The sequence below is a fragment of the Microcaecilia unicolor genome, chromosome 4 (assembly GCF_901765095.1).
Source record: "Microcaecilia unicolor chromosome 4, aMicUni1.1, whole genome shotgun sequence".
Lineage (NCBI taxonomy): Eukaryota > Metazoa > Chordata > Amphibia > Gymnophiona > Siphonopidae > Microcaecilia > Microcaecilia unicolor.
In genome coordinates this window covers 339,989,946-340,005,345 of record NC_044034.1, presented here as the reverse complement: position 1 = coordinate 340,005,345, position 15,400 = coordinate 339,989,946, and the positions used below count along the sequence as shown (strand labels likewise).

General features: G+C 43.2%; 1 protein-coding gene across 3 annotated transcripts in view; it reads right to left on the bottom strand.

Annotated features, from left to right (window-relative positions):
- The window catches only part of TIAM1 (T cell lymphoma invasion and metastasis 1), a 369,616-nt gene that overhangs the window by 254,653 nt on the left and 99,563 nt on the right, over positions 1-15,400 (bottom strand). The window contains exon 1 of one of the 3 annotated variants that reach the window (XM_030202126.1): positions 6,327-6,491. The exons of the other annotated variants lie outside the window; for them this stretch is intronic. The gene's annotated coding sequence lies outside the window, so the exon portion shown is untranslated. Of the gene's footprint in view, positions 1-6,326; positions 6,492-15,400 lie in introns of those variants that run through there. 3 annotated transcript variants of the gene reach the window in all.

Sequence of the window (15,400 nt, the reverse complement as noted above, 5' to 3'; positions counted from 1 at the left end):
TTATAGCCTACATCTTTCTGTGAAAAATAAGACAATATATTGGCAGGCATTTAAACTAGAAGATGGGGGTGGTACATAGAAGCAGATGTCACCCTCAGTAAAAGCATGACAGCAGTTAGAATATAACAAAAAAAGAACCATTTTAGTACATCACTCAGCAACAAAGCAGAAAAGGAGACTAGGAAAAAGGATTTACTTAACCTAAGGAAGCCAACAAAAATAGCTAAGAAGCAATAAGCACGAATGGGATAGGTCATACTAGTCTATAACCGCTTTAGGAGGGATAGAGATGGCCAAAAAGAGGGAGAAGTGACACTTTTTATGAAACCCAGTATTAAAACAATTGAAATGTAAGGGAGTGTGGAAAGAAGGAAGCAATATGGAGAATCTTGCAAAGAGAAATTGGTACTTCCATCCATATGGGTGCCATCTACAACTTAAACAGATAAAATGGACAGAGTTCTGGCCATAATCAAAGCATTAGCAATGAAAGGAGAGATGGTGTTGCTAAGGAGATTGCAACCAATCAGAAGTAGACTGAACTGAGGATGAAATACTTTGTAAGAGGCTCTTCATATTCTCATCCACTCACGTCTCACATCTAACTTGGACTATTGAAATGCTCTTCTATACGACACTCAGGTTAAAGACATTCATAGACTAAAAGTAGTTGGTGACAAGATCCAAAACGTTCAATCATGTCACCGTAATTCTCCATGAAGGACACTGGCTACTGGTCTTCCCCTAGATTTCCTAGCAAGTCTGCTCATTAGTTCACAAAATTCATTATTCAGGAATCCCTTTATACCTTCCATGTCTATTAATCTCCTAATCCCCAGCACATATCTTTCAGCAGAACTGCCAGACCTCTATGAAAATAGGAGGAGGTCACATGGGACTTTAGAAGAATCAATGTGGTCCCTCCTTCACAAGGCAAGGTGGAAAACTATAGGCCAGTAAGTCACATCTCAGTGGCAAAAAAAAAAGTAATGGGAAATGTTACTGAAGGAAAGATCAGAGGCAACATGGATCTACAGAGGCAAATCAAGTAGCCCAGCGGTAGATCCCACCCCTAGCATGCTTCATTTCCGGTGCTACAAAAATATGATTTATTTTTGTAGCACCAGAACTTTACTGGCAGTAATTGTTGCTCCGATACCACCAGGCTAGCGTGGGAGCCCTTACCGCCATCTCAACGGGTTGGGGTAAGGGCTCTGCTCTGAAATGGCCATGCACCTAACATACAGCCATTTCTTTTCCTCAAAAAAGTAAAAAAGACAGCCTTTTACCTGCTGCGGTAAACAGGGCCTCAGTGCACGTCGACAACGCTGACACTAGCGCAGGCCCCTTTTACTGCAGCTTAGTAAAAGGGATCCTAAGTGACTATAGAACTAGATCAAGGGGCACACAGTAGGATGTTATATATCTGGATTTCAGCAAAATCTTTAGACAAACAAAAAAAAGCAACACTGGGCCTTCAAGACTGGGATAACAGGAATTCTTTACTGACAGGTGACCCGACACGGCCGTGTTTCGGCGTCAAGCAATGCCTGCCTCAGGGGTCTAACGACGAAACATATAAAAGCACATATCGATAAAAAAGTCATTAATGGTTCAAACATTTAGATAACTAACATTAATAATAATATTGATATTGTAAAACAATTGATATTGATTAAAAAAAAAAGCATAAAACATAAAATATGTTGAGTATAGCATCATTCAGACTCATACGTACAAAAATCGTGAATATTTACTTTAAAAAAATTATTCATATGTATAGAGAATCCACAATGCAATATGAGATGAAAATGTAAAACAAGCACATGAACAACATACAGATCCATGCATATCAGAATGTGTACATATAAATTGAATTCATCACAAAAACGTATTGAAAAGCAACGTGCATAAATATATACGTCTTCATATTTATATCTAAAAGTATATCATCTTTCCAGATTTACACAAAGCTTATTAATGTGGAGAATATTAAAGATGATGTGCATAAAAGTGCAAATATGCTAATTTAAAAAAAACGTTCAATATGGTAATATAAATTTGTAAAATAGAAAATGTAGATAACTAATAATAATATTATCCAATTTAGATATTGATAAAATAAATTAAAATTGTATGATGAGGTATATAATCTATCGTAATAATTCAAAGTTCTTTGTTTGGAAAGGTGTATTAAATATGTCATCTAATAAGCAAAGGATCAAACATATAAACGGCAAGTGACTGTACTCACTTGCAAATGCGCAGTACAGACTTCCCTCTCTGCCCTGCCCTCACGTCAAGACGTCATGACGTCAGAGGGCGGAACAGAGAGGGAAACGGAGTCGAATTGTCGGACGCTGCCGCTGCCGCCTGGAAAGGAACATTGCACGAAACAACCTCCACCCTCCCCCCCCCGTCCCCACCGCCGCTCCCGCCCTCCTCCGTATTGGGCCCCCTGCACTGACCTGACAGCGCCTCTCACCTCCGTGTGGAAGCGCTGCAGGCAGCAGCAGAGCGGCACGGAGGGGGGAGGGAGTGGCGGCGATGAGGGTAGCTGTACATGGGGGGAGGGCAGGGGGGAGAGGCCATGGTTGCTGGACTTGGGGTGAGAGAAGGGGGAGGCCAAGGGAAAGAGGAGGGTCGCTGGATATGGGGGGGGGAGGATCGATGGACAGGGTGAGGCCAGGGGAGAGAGGAGGGCTGCAATACTCTCCCGTTTTTACGGGCTTAACAGCTAGTTCCTTTATAAAACAAGACTTGAGTTCTTATCAAAGTTTTGCTTCTGCAATGTGTAAGTTGTGTAGGTTCAATGCCTATATGAGAGGGGGAGAAAAGAAAACGAAAATGGAGCTACGAACAAAAAAAACAGAGTACCTCCGATACATTCAGCAATAAATATGCCGCACATGGGGATATATAATGACTATATTATATCCAAATAGTGGATCTAAATGGTTACATATATGAAAAAACAACATTAAAGAAAAAGAATGGGAAGGTACAACCCATCTTCCGAACTGTGGTCTCGATTTAAGCGATTAACCCAATAAGGACAGTTGAAATAGAGCTGGGAGGGGGAGGAGGGGGGGAAATGTGGGGGAAAAATGAATACGTTTACATTGTTGTATTGTAATGATGCTCAATAAAATATTCAAACATTAAAAAAAAAAAAAAACATTAAAGAATATTTAGATTGATATGTTAAAAAGGATGTAGTATGAATTGGGATGGCGAAATCACTAATGATTTATCAGTCCAAGATCTGCTGCATAAGCAGCTGTGTAGGCTGTAAGCGTCAGGTGGCTAGGACAAAAAAGAACTCCTGTTATCCCAGTCTTGAAGGCCCAGTGTTGCTTTTTTTGTTTGTATACTTTCTCTGTATGCTGTATTTCCCTCTCTATTTGTTCAGCAAAATCTTTAGATACAGTTCTTCACAGTATGCTCATGAATTAAATTTGCAGCCTGGGAATGGGTTCTAAGGTGGTAAAGTGGATTTAAAACTGGTTGATGGAGTGGACACTCCTGAGTTAACAGAAATAAAAACCCATAAGAAGTATTTATCCCACAGTGGACAATCCAGGTCACAAGTACCTGGCAGAATTCCAAAAAAGCTGCAAGATTCTATGCTACTTACCCCCCCCCCCCCCCCCCCCCCCCAGGTTTAAAGCAGTGGCTTTCCCCAGGTCTATCTTTATAACATATTACTGACTTTTCTTCTAGAAATTTGTTCAGCAGAAGAAAGGAAGTGTTGATGCCCCTGTACAAGTCGTTGGTCAGGCCCCACCTGGAGTATCGTGTTCAGTTTTGGAGGCCGTACCTTGCGAAGGATGTTAAAAAAATGGAAGCGGTGCAAAGAAAAGCTACGAGAATGGTACGGGATTTGCGTTCCAAGACGTATGAGGAGAGACTTGCTGACCTGAACATGTATACCCTGGAGGAAAGGAGGAACAGGGGTGATATGATAAAGACGTTCAAATATTTGAAAGGTATTAATCCGCAAACAAATCTTTTCCGGAGATGGGAAGGCGGTAGAACGAGAGGACATGAAATGAGGTTGAAGGGGGGCAGCCTCAGGAAAGATGTCAGGAAGTATTTTTTCACGGAAAGGGTGGTGGATGCTTGGAATGCCCTCCCACGGGAGGTGGTGGAGATGAAAACAGTAACGGAATTCAAACATGCGTGGGATATGCATAAAGGAATCCTGTGCAGAAGGAATGGATCCTCAGAAGCTTAGCCGAAATTGGGTGGCGGAGCAGGTGGGGGGAAGAGGGGTTGGTGGTTGGGAGGCGAGGATAGTGGAGAGCAGACTTATACGGTCTGTGCCAAAGCCGGTGATGGGAGGTGGGACTGGTGGTTGGGAGGCGAGAAGTACTGCTGGGCAGATTTGTACGGTCTGTGCCCTGAAAAAGACAGGTACAAATCAAGGTAAGGTTTACACATATGTTTGTCTTGTTGGGCAGACTGGATGGACCGTGCAGGTCTTTTTCTGCCGTCATCTACTATGTTACTAGTAACTAACGTCATGACATGTCCCCTAGACTTTGTACTTTTTGAAAGAATAAACAATCCTTCCACAATACCAGAAGACTGGTTGAATGCTACTTAATTTTTATTGCAAAGAACCGTAGAGAGATGCATTTGGGGGTACAGAAATACACTGGAGGCGTTAAGACGGTGAAGCAATGTAACAAGGCGGTGTCCAAAGCCAGGAAGACACTAGACTGCCTAGAGAGGGCAAAGAGGCAAATAAGTGGTGATAATGCGCCTGTACAGGTTGTTGGTAAGCCCTCAGGAGGAGTACTGCGTTCAGTTTTAGAGGCTGTACCTCAAGGTAAAGAGACAGTAAACAGTTCAGAGGAAAACAACCAAAATGATTAAAAAAAAGGTCTGATGAGATGAGATAAGGGGTCCTAAATATGTATTCTTTAGAGTAGAGGAGGCGCAGAAGAGATACGATACAGACCTTAAACTATATGAAAGGTATTGACGAACAAATAAATGAGTCTTTTGCCAAGTGCAGGAAGATGTACAACTAGAGGACATGATACAAAGCTACAAGGAGATAGGCTTGAAAAGCAACATGGGGAAATATTTTTACTTAGAAATGGTGGTGGATTCTTGGAATGCCTACCTTGAAAGAGACAAACATGGTACTGGAATTCAAAAATGAGTGTAATATACATTATGGTTGGTTCTTTACAGGGCATAGGGATGGAGCGAATTCAGCTCAAAAAGAGTAGTGAAATGATTTTTGTACCCAGGGGTGTGCTGGTAAATTTTTAACAAAAGGCTCTTTCTCCGGAAGTAGCCAGTTCTGCAGTTGGAAGAGCCAGGGGTGGCCGGGAGTGGGGTGGGGGAGCAACACTTACCTCTCTCTCCTCCCTCCCTTTGTGCGGGCACGCTAGGCATACCTTTGCTGGCAGCCAATAAATGGACTGCCACCACTCCCAACGTCTTGCTCTGAGCAGCATGCTGGAACTTCTCTCACATGCTCGAGAAGTCCCAGCCTGCTGCCCAGAGCTGGAAACAACGCGCGGGGAGCAGCAGTAGTCTATTTACTTGGCTGGCAGGGCTCAGCATCCCCACCAGCAAAGTAAAAGAGAATTCAGCAGGGGGCCCAAGCCCACATTTTGGGAGCCAGTTCTTAAAGTAGCCATGGAGGGCCCTACTTTAACAACCGGCTCCCAAAATTCTTAAAAACTTAACAACCGGCTCTTGCGAGCCTGTGAGAGCCTGCTCCAGCACACCACTGTTTGTACCTCAACAAAGGTAAGGGAGAGGTAATCTGTATGGATCATGTTAAAAACAACAGCTCGCTTGGTAGACTGGAAGAGTCACATTGGTATTTACCATCATTTACAATATTACTGTAAAAAGTAAAATCAGTAGCTCCCCTACATCATAGGGAAAGTGATCCCTACAGACAACAATAAAGAGTAGGGCTGAAGTTCTGGTCCCTCCTTATCCCCTGAAGAGAATCCAAAGCAAGAGGAAACTGTGATTTCAACAAGAGAAGACAGCTGTGTAAATAACAGAACTGTTGCCTGAAAAATTACAGGTTAGAACAAGTAAGGGAGTGCACAGAATAAAGCCGTAAGATTCAATCCTAGTGGGGTAGAATTGCAAGAGACGTTTGGTCAAATATATTAATGGGGACTGAATATGAAAACCAACCCATTTCATTAGGTAAAAATGAAAGTGTTAAGTGAAGCAACTAAAAGCAGAAGTGCAAATATTTTATTACTAAGAGGTGAAGGCCTGAACAAAAACAAAAAAAAAATCAAGCATTAAAACATTACAAAAGCATGCAACAAACAACATACCTTTGTTGATTTACATGCTCACTTCAGTATGTTATTCCTACTGGGCGGTACAGGTCCATTACAGTAGAAATTAAAATGCTTGAAGGCATACATGAAAACAGTGAAAGAGAAAGCAAGGATTGCGATCCCTTCCTTCAAAACTGATTTAAAAGAAAGCTGCATACATCAGACAATACTTCTGTTACACTCCTACAGTATTTACTGTGTTTCAGTGTTAACCATCTGCAAACACAGTAGCTATGGCATCAGGCACAATTTATATTCACATGATTCATTAATTTATGCAATTGTGAAATTTAACAATGCAAAATGATTATAGGAGGTGAAATTGCTGACTCACGTTGCCACCTCAAAAAAAAAATTGAGGTATGACAGTTTCAGAGACTCTGTCGCTTCATACCTCTAGCCACTGGCTCTAATCCCAACTAAGAAAGCCTATGTGAAATCAGATGATGGACTCAATTCTTAATTCGGTTTCAGGGGTTATAGCAGAAACTTTAATATCACGACTCCTGTCAAATTCCTCAATCACTTATCACAACTCTTGCCAAATTCCTCAATGACCCAGTGAGAAGGAGTAAAGTTTCTCCTTCTGTGGCTTTTCAGCAAATATCTCTTACTGCGAGTGTTACTAAAATATGTTGGCATTCTCTCTCTTTTTAATTTTTTTTACTCTATTCTTAAACGGCAAGTCTGAAAAAAATTTGAAGTCAAAATAATATCAGACCTATTTCCATCTGCTATGATTTTGGAAAAACGGATTCCTTTTTCAGATGTGCTGGGGAAACCAGGGTTCCCCCCACCCTAGTAGCCCAGCATTCCCCCCCCCCCCCCCCCCAATAGCCCTGAGGAAAATTTGAAGTGGATATAAAAATGCACTGCAATCCACCAGCAAATCTGAAATATATTCAACCTGACATCCTGCTTACTAAATACTTTTTCCTTAGACAAAAAATAGAGATAAACCTTTAGTGACTATGACCTTTACATAGCTACTTCAATAAAGTTAAAAAATTTGTTTGAGAACTCTAGTGGATAATTCATAGAATCTATTTTTGAAAGATCATTCTCTCTTTTTCAATAGTACATCTTGTACTTTGTAAATGTAAAGAAGTCACAACAAAAAAAACAAGTTGTTAAGCATTCCCTCCCATAGCTAGTGAGTAATCCAAGTGAAAAGAAAGGACAGCTTGCCATGCCAACAACTCCATGTCAGGTTCTACCCAATTCCATTTCTGACCTCAATGTTTCAATTTCTTTATGAAAGACAGGCTGTAATGAGGTAGAGCTGAGCCTGTCCCTTATGACAGGAAGATTATTGGGAAACCTCACTGACAATAATCCAAATCATAGTTACTTGATGATAGGTTCCACTTTAGGAGTCACCACTCAAGAACAAGATCTGGGTGTTATTACGGACAATACATTGAAATCTGCTCAGTTTGCAGCGGTGGCCAAAAAAGCAAATAGAATGTTAGGAATTATTGGGAAACATTGGCGTAGCTATGGGTGGGCCTGGGTGGGCTCAGGCCTACCTAGTCTAGTGGCCCCCAAAGCACCTCATTGGTGCTGCTGAAGATCCCTAACCTCTTTAGCCTTTTTTCATATGAGAAGAGTTCCTTACTCATTTTGGTCACCCTTCTTTGATCCTTTTCTAATTCCACTATGGCTTTTTTTTGAGATATGGCAACCAGAATTGCACACAATACTCAAGGTGAGGTTACATCATAGAGCAGTACAGAGACATTATACTAATCTTTGCCTTATTTTCTATCCCTTTCTCAACAGTTACTATCAGACTTACTTTCGAAAGAGAAGGGCGCCCATTTTTCGACACAAATCGGAAGATGGGCGTCTTTCTCACAGGGTCGCCCAAATCAGCATAATCGAAAGCCGATTTTGGGCATCCTCAACTGCTTTCCGTCGCAGGGACGACCAAAGTTCATGGGGGAGTGTCGGAAGCATAGCGAAGGCGGGACTTGGGCGTGCTTAACACATGGGCGTCCTCGGCCGATAATGGAAAAAAAGAAGGGCATCCCTGACGAACACTTGGGCAACTTGGTCCTTTTTTTTTTTACGACCAAGCCACAAAAATGTGCCCTAAATGACCACCGGAGGGAATCAGGGATGACCTACCCTTACTCCCCCAGTGGTCACTAACCTCCTCCCACCCTAAAAATAATTTTAAAAAATCTTTTTTTCCAGCCTCTATGCCAGCCTCAAATATCATACCCAGCTCCATGACAGCAGTATGCAGGTCCCTGGAGCAGTTTTAGTGGGTACTGCAGTGCACTTCAGGAAGGCGGACCCAGGCCCACCCCCTACCTGTTACACTTGTGGAGGAAACAGCGAGCCCTCCAAAACCCACCAGAAACCCACTGTACCCACATCTTGGTGCCCCCCTTCATCCCTAAGGGCTATGGTAGTGGTATACAGTTGTGGGGAGTTGGTTTTGGGGGCTCAGCACACAAGGTAAGGGAGCTATGCACCTGGGAGCTTTTTCTGAAGTCCACTGCAGTGCCCCCTAGGGTGCCCGGTTGGTGTCCTGGCATGTGAGCTGTGAGGGGGACCAGTGCACTATGAATGCTGGCTCCTCCCATGACCATATGGCTTGGATTTGGTCGTTTCTGAGATGGGTGTCCTCGGTTTCCATTATCGCCGAAAACCAGGGACAACCATCTCTAAGAACGACCATCTCTAAGCTTAACCTAAATGTTGATATTTGGGCGTCCCCGACCGTATTATCGAAACAAAAGATGGACGCCCATCTTGTTTCGATAATACGGGTTTCCCCGCCCCTTCGCGGGGACATCCTGCGAGGACGTCCTCAGGAAAACTTGGGCGCCCCGTTCGATTATGCCCCTCCACGTAACTTTGTAAGTCTATGTGCTTTGAAAATGAGCACCAAATTTATGTACTGATTGCCACAGGAAGTTAATATTTTTTACTGCCCAAGCAATACAAATATCCATTTAGTTCTAAAATGAAACTAGATTCCCAGATAACAGCTAACGAGGCACAAAAAAATGACTGAATATCATGTGCATGGGTCAATCTCTGTGCTCTACCCTCTCCTACCCCACAGGGGAAGCATTGGGATGTATGAGCACCAGCTGTTTTAGAGTAGCAGCAATCTAGTTTGAGTTTGTGGGTTTAATCGAGGTTGCCAAGCAACCTGCTACAAAACCAAAAGAAACCACAGTGGACAAGAAATGAGCATTGAGGTTGATGTATTACATGTGGTGAAGAAAGAGGGATAAGATTTTCTTACCACTAAGAAGGGCTCTTCTTATACCAGGTCTGAAGATGAAGGCATAGCTTTGGGTTCTGTACTTAAAAGAATACTGAAACACGGGTCGGCCCAGTGGCTCCAAACACTGCCATGCAGCAGAGCCAGGTTCAGTTCACTGGGTTGGCCAGGATGCTGTGGGGGCAGCTTTCACAGCTTATAAAAGAAGGGGATATTCAACCGTTGCTCAACTATGACACCTAATGGCTAGACTCAGGGTACACCATGTACTTAGTTCCAGAGAAGGATGCAGCCTGGGACCTTCTAGACAAGGATCATCACTGAAAAGGCTTGCGATAAACAAAAAGTAAAATAGGGAGTTAAAAGCTATGGGTACTCCAAATGAAGCCTAAGGGAGCCACAGCCCAGTGGAGGTTTATTCCAAATTGACACAGAAGACCAAAGAAGAAAGAAAGGAAATGACACGACAAAAAAAACAAACTGCATAAGAAATGAAATGAGTGTCTTACACAGAAAGAAAACCAAATAAGATTTCCACCTTAAACCTTATGTCGAATAGGGTCTCTATATAGTCGATGACCTAAAGTATGTTACAATCCAATTTATTACTCAGGAACCTTCATGCAATACTATAATGTATTCTTCTTTACCATGTATGTATGCACATGGTATATATATATATACACACCATGATCTGTTCCTTATATATTATGTTCTATGTATGTTAGCATGTACATGTATGTATGCACCTTAACACAATACCATTTGTAATTCTGTTACCCGGAAATGGCAACTGCCATTACGGCAAATGTAAGCCACATTGAGCCTGCAAATTGGTGGGAAAATGTGGGATACAAATGCTACAAATAAATAAAATAAATAAAATCTCAAATTATGGTACAAAAGTTGACACAAATAGAAGATTACATTTGCACATCAAAAGGATTATTAGGGATCTTACAGGAGAATTATTTAGCTCAAGAACAACCAACAGAATAAAATGGGATATACTATAAAATCAGCAGTAAGTTTCATCATATCATCTCTACAGGCAATAATTTTACACGGAAAGGGATAAATGAACAGAATACATGGTGATTGGCTGAGCTTCTGGAGGACAAATATGTATCAGTGGACAAGATGCTGCTTAGATAGTAGGCGTTGATCCTATGTTGGCCATAACCCAATTCTGACCCTCCAGGAGGTCCAGGCTAATAATGTCTTATGGAGGGCTCACTCAGGTTAGGACCCCAAACATGAGTTTTGCGACCCTATTTGGGTCACGGCACACAGTTTGGGAAGCCCAGGAGTGCTGATCTAGTATTTATTTCCCTTGATTACATGCTCCACCATTAATCACAATCAACGTCTGTGGAGCCAGGTAAACAAACTCCTGTGATGGCTGGTAAATCCATTTGGGATGAACTAATTGGTTTCACTATCTCCTGGATCACCTGTGGAGACACCTGAGGAAGCGGAACATGTTGGACTTTTGAAGGTCATACTCCTGCATAAATAAGCTGGGTTAAAACATTTCTGTGCCAAAAACAAAACGCAGAGAGTCACTAAAAAAAGATTACCTACTAAACTCTGAATACTAGCAGAGTAAAATACAACAGAAAGTTAACCAATTGGACAAATAAGTTTTCAATGTATGAAAGAAATACAGTGTGGTAATTACATTTGTGCTTATTAAATGTTGTTTTCAAACATTTTAAAAAACAAGCTGGCCAATATTCAGCCGGCGGCGATCAGTTTTTTTAAATGCCAGCTAGATTAGGCTCCCAATATTCAGTGCCAAGCCATGTCCAGGCACTGGCACTAAATATTGGGGGCTAATTTCAGGTAGGCAGGCTGGCTGCCAAACTTATGAGGGCCTAGCCGATATTCAGCCAGGTCCTGCATAACTTGTATTTGGGTTTTTGCCCCCAATCCCCTTAAAAAGCCCCCCTCCTCTCTACCTCTTCCCCCCCCCCAGCATGCAAAGTCAGAAACCCTTCCCACCTTTCCCCCCAGGAATGACCCCTGACCCCCCCCCCCCCAGGCTAGAGGAGTAGCCTAGTGGTTAGTGCAGTGGACTTTGATTCTGGGGAACTGGGTTCGATTCCCAATGCAGCTCCTTGTGACTCTGGGCAAGTCACTTAACCCTCCATTGCCCCTGGTACAAAATAAGTATCTGAATATATGTAAACCGCTTTGAATGTAGTTGCAAAAACCTCAGAAAGGTGATATATGAAGTCCCTTTTCCCTTTCACTATTTGAGATTCTACATGGAATGTTGCTACTATTGGAGATTCTAGATGGAATGTTGCTACCATTGAGATTCTGTTGCTACTATTTGAGATTCTACATGGAATGTTGCTATTCCACTAGCAACATTCCATGTAGAAGCCTGCCCTTGCAGATCAGCAACGCGGCTGCGCAGGCTTCTGTTTCTGTGAGTCTGACGTCCTGCACATACGTGCAGGACGTCAGACTCACAGAAACAGAAGCCTGCGCGGCTGAATTGCTGATCTGCAAGGGCAGGCTTCTACATGGAATGTTGCTAGTGGAGCAGTAGCCTAGTGGTTAGTGCAGTGGACTTTGATCCTGGGGAACTGAGTTCAATTCCCACTGCAGTTCCTTGTGATTCTGGGCAAGTCACTTAACCCTCCATTGCCCCTGGTACAAAATAAGTATCTGAATATATGTAAACTGCTTTGAATTTAGTTACAAAAACCTCAGAAAGGCTGTATATCAAGTCCCAATTCCCTTCCCCTATTGGAGATTCTAGATGGAATGTTGCTACTATTGAGATTCTGTTGCTACTATTTGAGATTCTACATGGAATGTTGCTATTCCACTAGCAACATTCCATGTAGAAGCCTGCCCTTGGAGATCAGCAACGCGGCTGCGCAGGCTTCTGTTTCTGTGAGTCTGGTGCAGGACATCAGATTCACAGAAACAGAAGCCTGCGCGGCTGCATTGCTGATCTGCAAGGGCAGGCTTCTACATGGAATGTCACTAGTGGAGGCGTAGCCTAGTGGTTAGTGCAGTGGACCTTGATCCTGGGGAACTGAGTTCAATTCCCACTGCAGCTCCTTGTGATTCTGGGTAAGTCACTTAACCCTCCATTTCCCCTGGTACAAAATAAGTACCTGCATATATGTAAACTGCTTTGAATGTAGTTGCAAAATACCACAGAAAGGCGGTATATCAAGTCCCATTTCCCTTTACTCCCTGGTCCAGTGGGGGCATCAGGGGCAGAAGCAAATCCCCCTTGCCGCTGCTTAGAAAAAAATAACTGCCCCAAAGTCTTGCAGCAGCTCGTGATACTTGTGTACAGGGAGAGGTGGCAGCAGCCATTTTTTCTAAGCAGCAGCAAGGGGCAGGATCGAGGGGGCATTCCTCCTGCCCCAATGCCCCTACTGAACCAAAAGGGAGGAAAGTAAGGCCCAGGTGGGCATACCTGGACCAGGGGGAAGGGGGTTTCTGACTTGTGGGTTAGGGGGAGGGGGAAGAGAAGAAGGGGGGTTTTTTTTTTCAGGGGATGGGGAGCAACCCCCCTCCCCCAAATACCAGTTATGTGGGTCCTGGCCAAAATTCAGTGCTGGTCCTGCATAACCTTGGCTCCTTCCTAATGCCACCCCTTGTACCACCTCTGACTTGTACACTTTTTCTGGGGCCGGTCAGAGGAGACATTCAGCAGCACTGTCTCCTTTCGTGCCATTAAACATCAAAGATTATGTAATGGTAAGCAATTTAAGTGGGTCGGAAACGCTCCTGCCTGCTTAAATTGCTTTGAGTATCAGCCAGAAAGTTTTCTGTGAAAGGAACAGTGACACCAATGAGACAGCTAACTATAGACCCGAGCGTCCCAAACTGTAGGCCAGGACCCCAAATGAGATTTTAAATCCCACATGTGCAGTCACAACCTGGGTGGGTTCTTCTGTGCATCATTATTATGCACCTCTCGAGGGTCACACACTTTGACTTAGCTGCTACCATGGGGCTACATGTGGAAAAGACTGACAGGAACAGCTATAGACCACTACATGGGAAATTTTAACTTGCGCACAAGAGTGTTTTTAATGCAGGTAAGAAGGCTCTAATAAAGCTGTCTATGGGTATACAATGCATAAGGTAAGTGCACAGACAGAATGTGCCTTCTGTAATGCAGTTTATGCATAGCCATTCATGGGGTGGAGTAGGTATGAGGAGGAAGAGGATTGGGAATTGATGCATATACTTGATAAAATATGTGCACATGATCCTATTCTTTCCTGCATTTTTACAAAACTGCGTTAAGCGCTAACACGCGCTTAACACGGGAAAAAAGACCAACCACAAAACATGTTAAGCATTTTGTGGTAGTTTGCCTCTTGCCCCCGGATTCCGAATAGGGTGCCCATATTTGAGCACAGATCCCAGATCCACATGTAAATTAATTAGTCAATTAGGAGTTATGAAGTACTGCACTTAAGCACTTAATTGGAAGTAATTAGGAGTTTTACGCAGATCTGCCCTAATTCTAACACATGCACACCTACATTTCATAGTGTGAAACTCAAAAGGGGACACAGCCATGGGAGCGGCATAGACAGGTTGGGGCATTCCAAGAATTAGGTGCAATGTTATGGAATACCTGCATTTGCACACCTAACTGGTCATCAGTTGGGCATGAAAAGGATTTTGCTCTGGTTGTACAGGCTATGACTTTATCAGTTCTTGATTACTGCAATTCTATTTACCTCAGCCTCCCTCGGAAATTGTTATCTAGATTGCAATTACTCCAAAACACAGCTGCCAGGCTGATTTTTCATCGTCGTACCAGATATACGACAGCGTGTCTCCTTTATTGAAGTCTTGTCACTGGCTGCCTTTATATGCTAGAGCAGTGGTTCCCAAACCTGGTCTTGGAGGCAAATCTCTCTCATGAATATTCATTGTGGGTATCCTGAAAACCTGACTGGCTGGGGGGCCTCCAGGGCACGGTTTGGGAATCACTGTGCTAGAGTATTATTTGAAGTGTTATGTTTTGTTCATAACACGATATATGGCCTTTCTCCTCTTCCTTTATCTTTACATTCATCTTCTACTACTGAAAATGTACATCATTCTAGAGAGAGATGCATGTTGGTGTTTTTTTTCTTTCCCCTAATGGGTTGAAGTATAGTAGGCATTGGAAGTCATCCTTTTCTGTTGGCTCTGTCTTTACTTGGAATGACCTGCTTTTGAAACTTAGGTTGGAAAGTTCTTATTCTTTTAGGAAAAAGTTGAAGACATTTATTCGAGAAATCTTAAGTCTAGTAGATATTGAGGGGCATAATCGAATGGAAACGTCTATCTCCATGGGCGTTTATCTCCGAGAACGGGTCCGTGAAGGGGCGGACTGAACCGTATTTTCGAAAAATATGGACGTTTGAGCTGGGCGTTTTTGTTTTTCAGCGATAATGGAAACCGAAAGCGCCCAGCTCAAAAACGAATAACTCCAAGACATTTATTCGTGGGAGGGGCCAGGATTTGTAGTGCACTGGTCCCCCTCACATGCCAGGACACCAACCGGGCACCCTAGGGGGCACTTTTACAAAAAAAAAAAAAAAAAAAAAAGGTAAAACAGCTCCCAGGTGCATAGCACCCTTCCCTTGGGTGTTGAGCCCCCCAAATCCCCCTCAAAACCCACTGCCCACAAGTCTACACCATCACTATAGCCCTAAGGGGTGAAGGGGGGCACCTACATGTGGGTACAGTGGGTTTGGGGGCGGTTTGGAGGGCTCCCATTTACCAGCACAAGTGTAACAGGTGGGGGGGAGATGGGCCTGGGTCCACCTGCCTGAAGTCCACT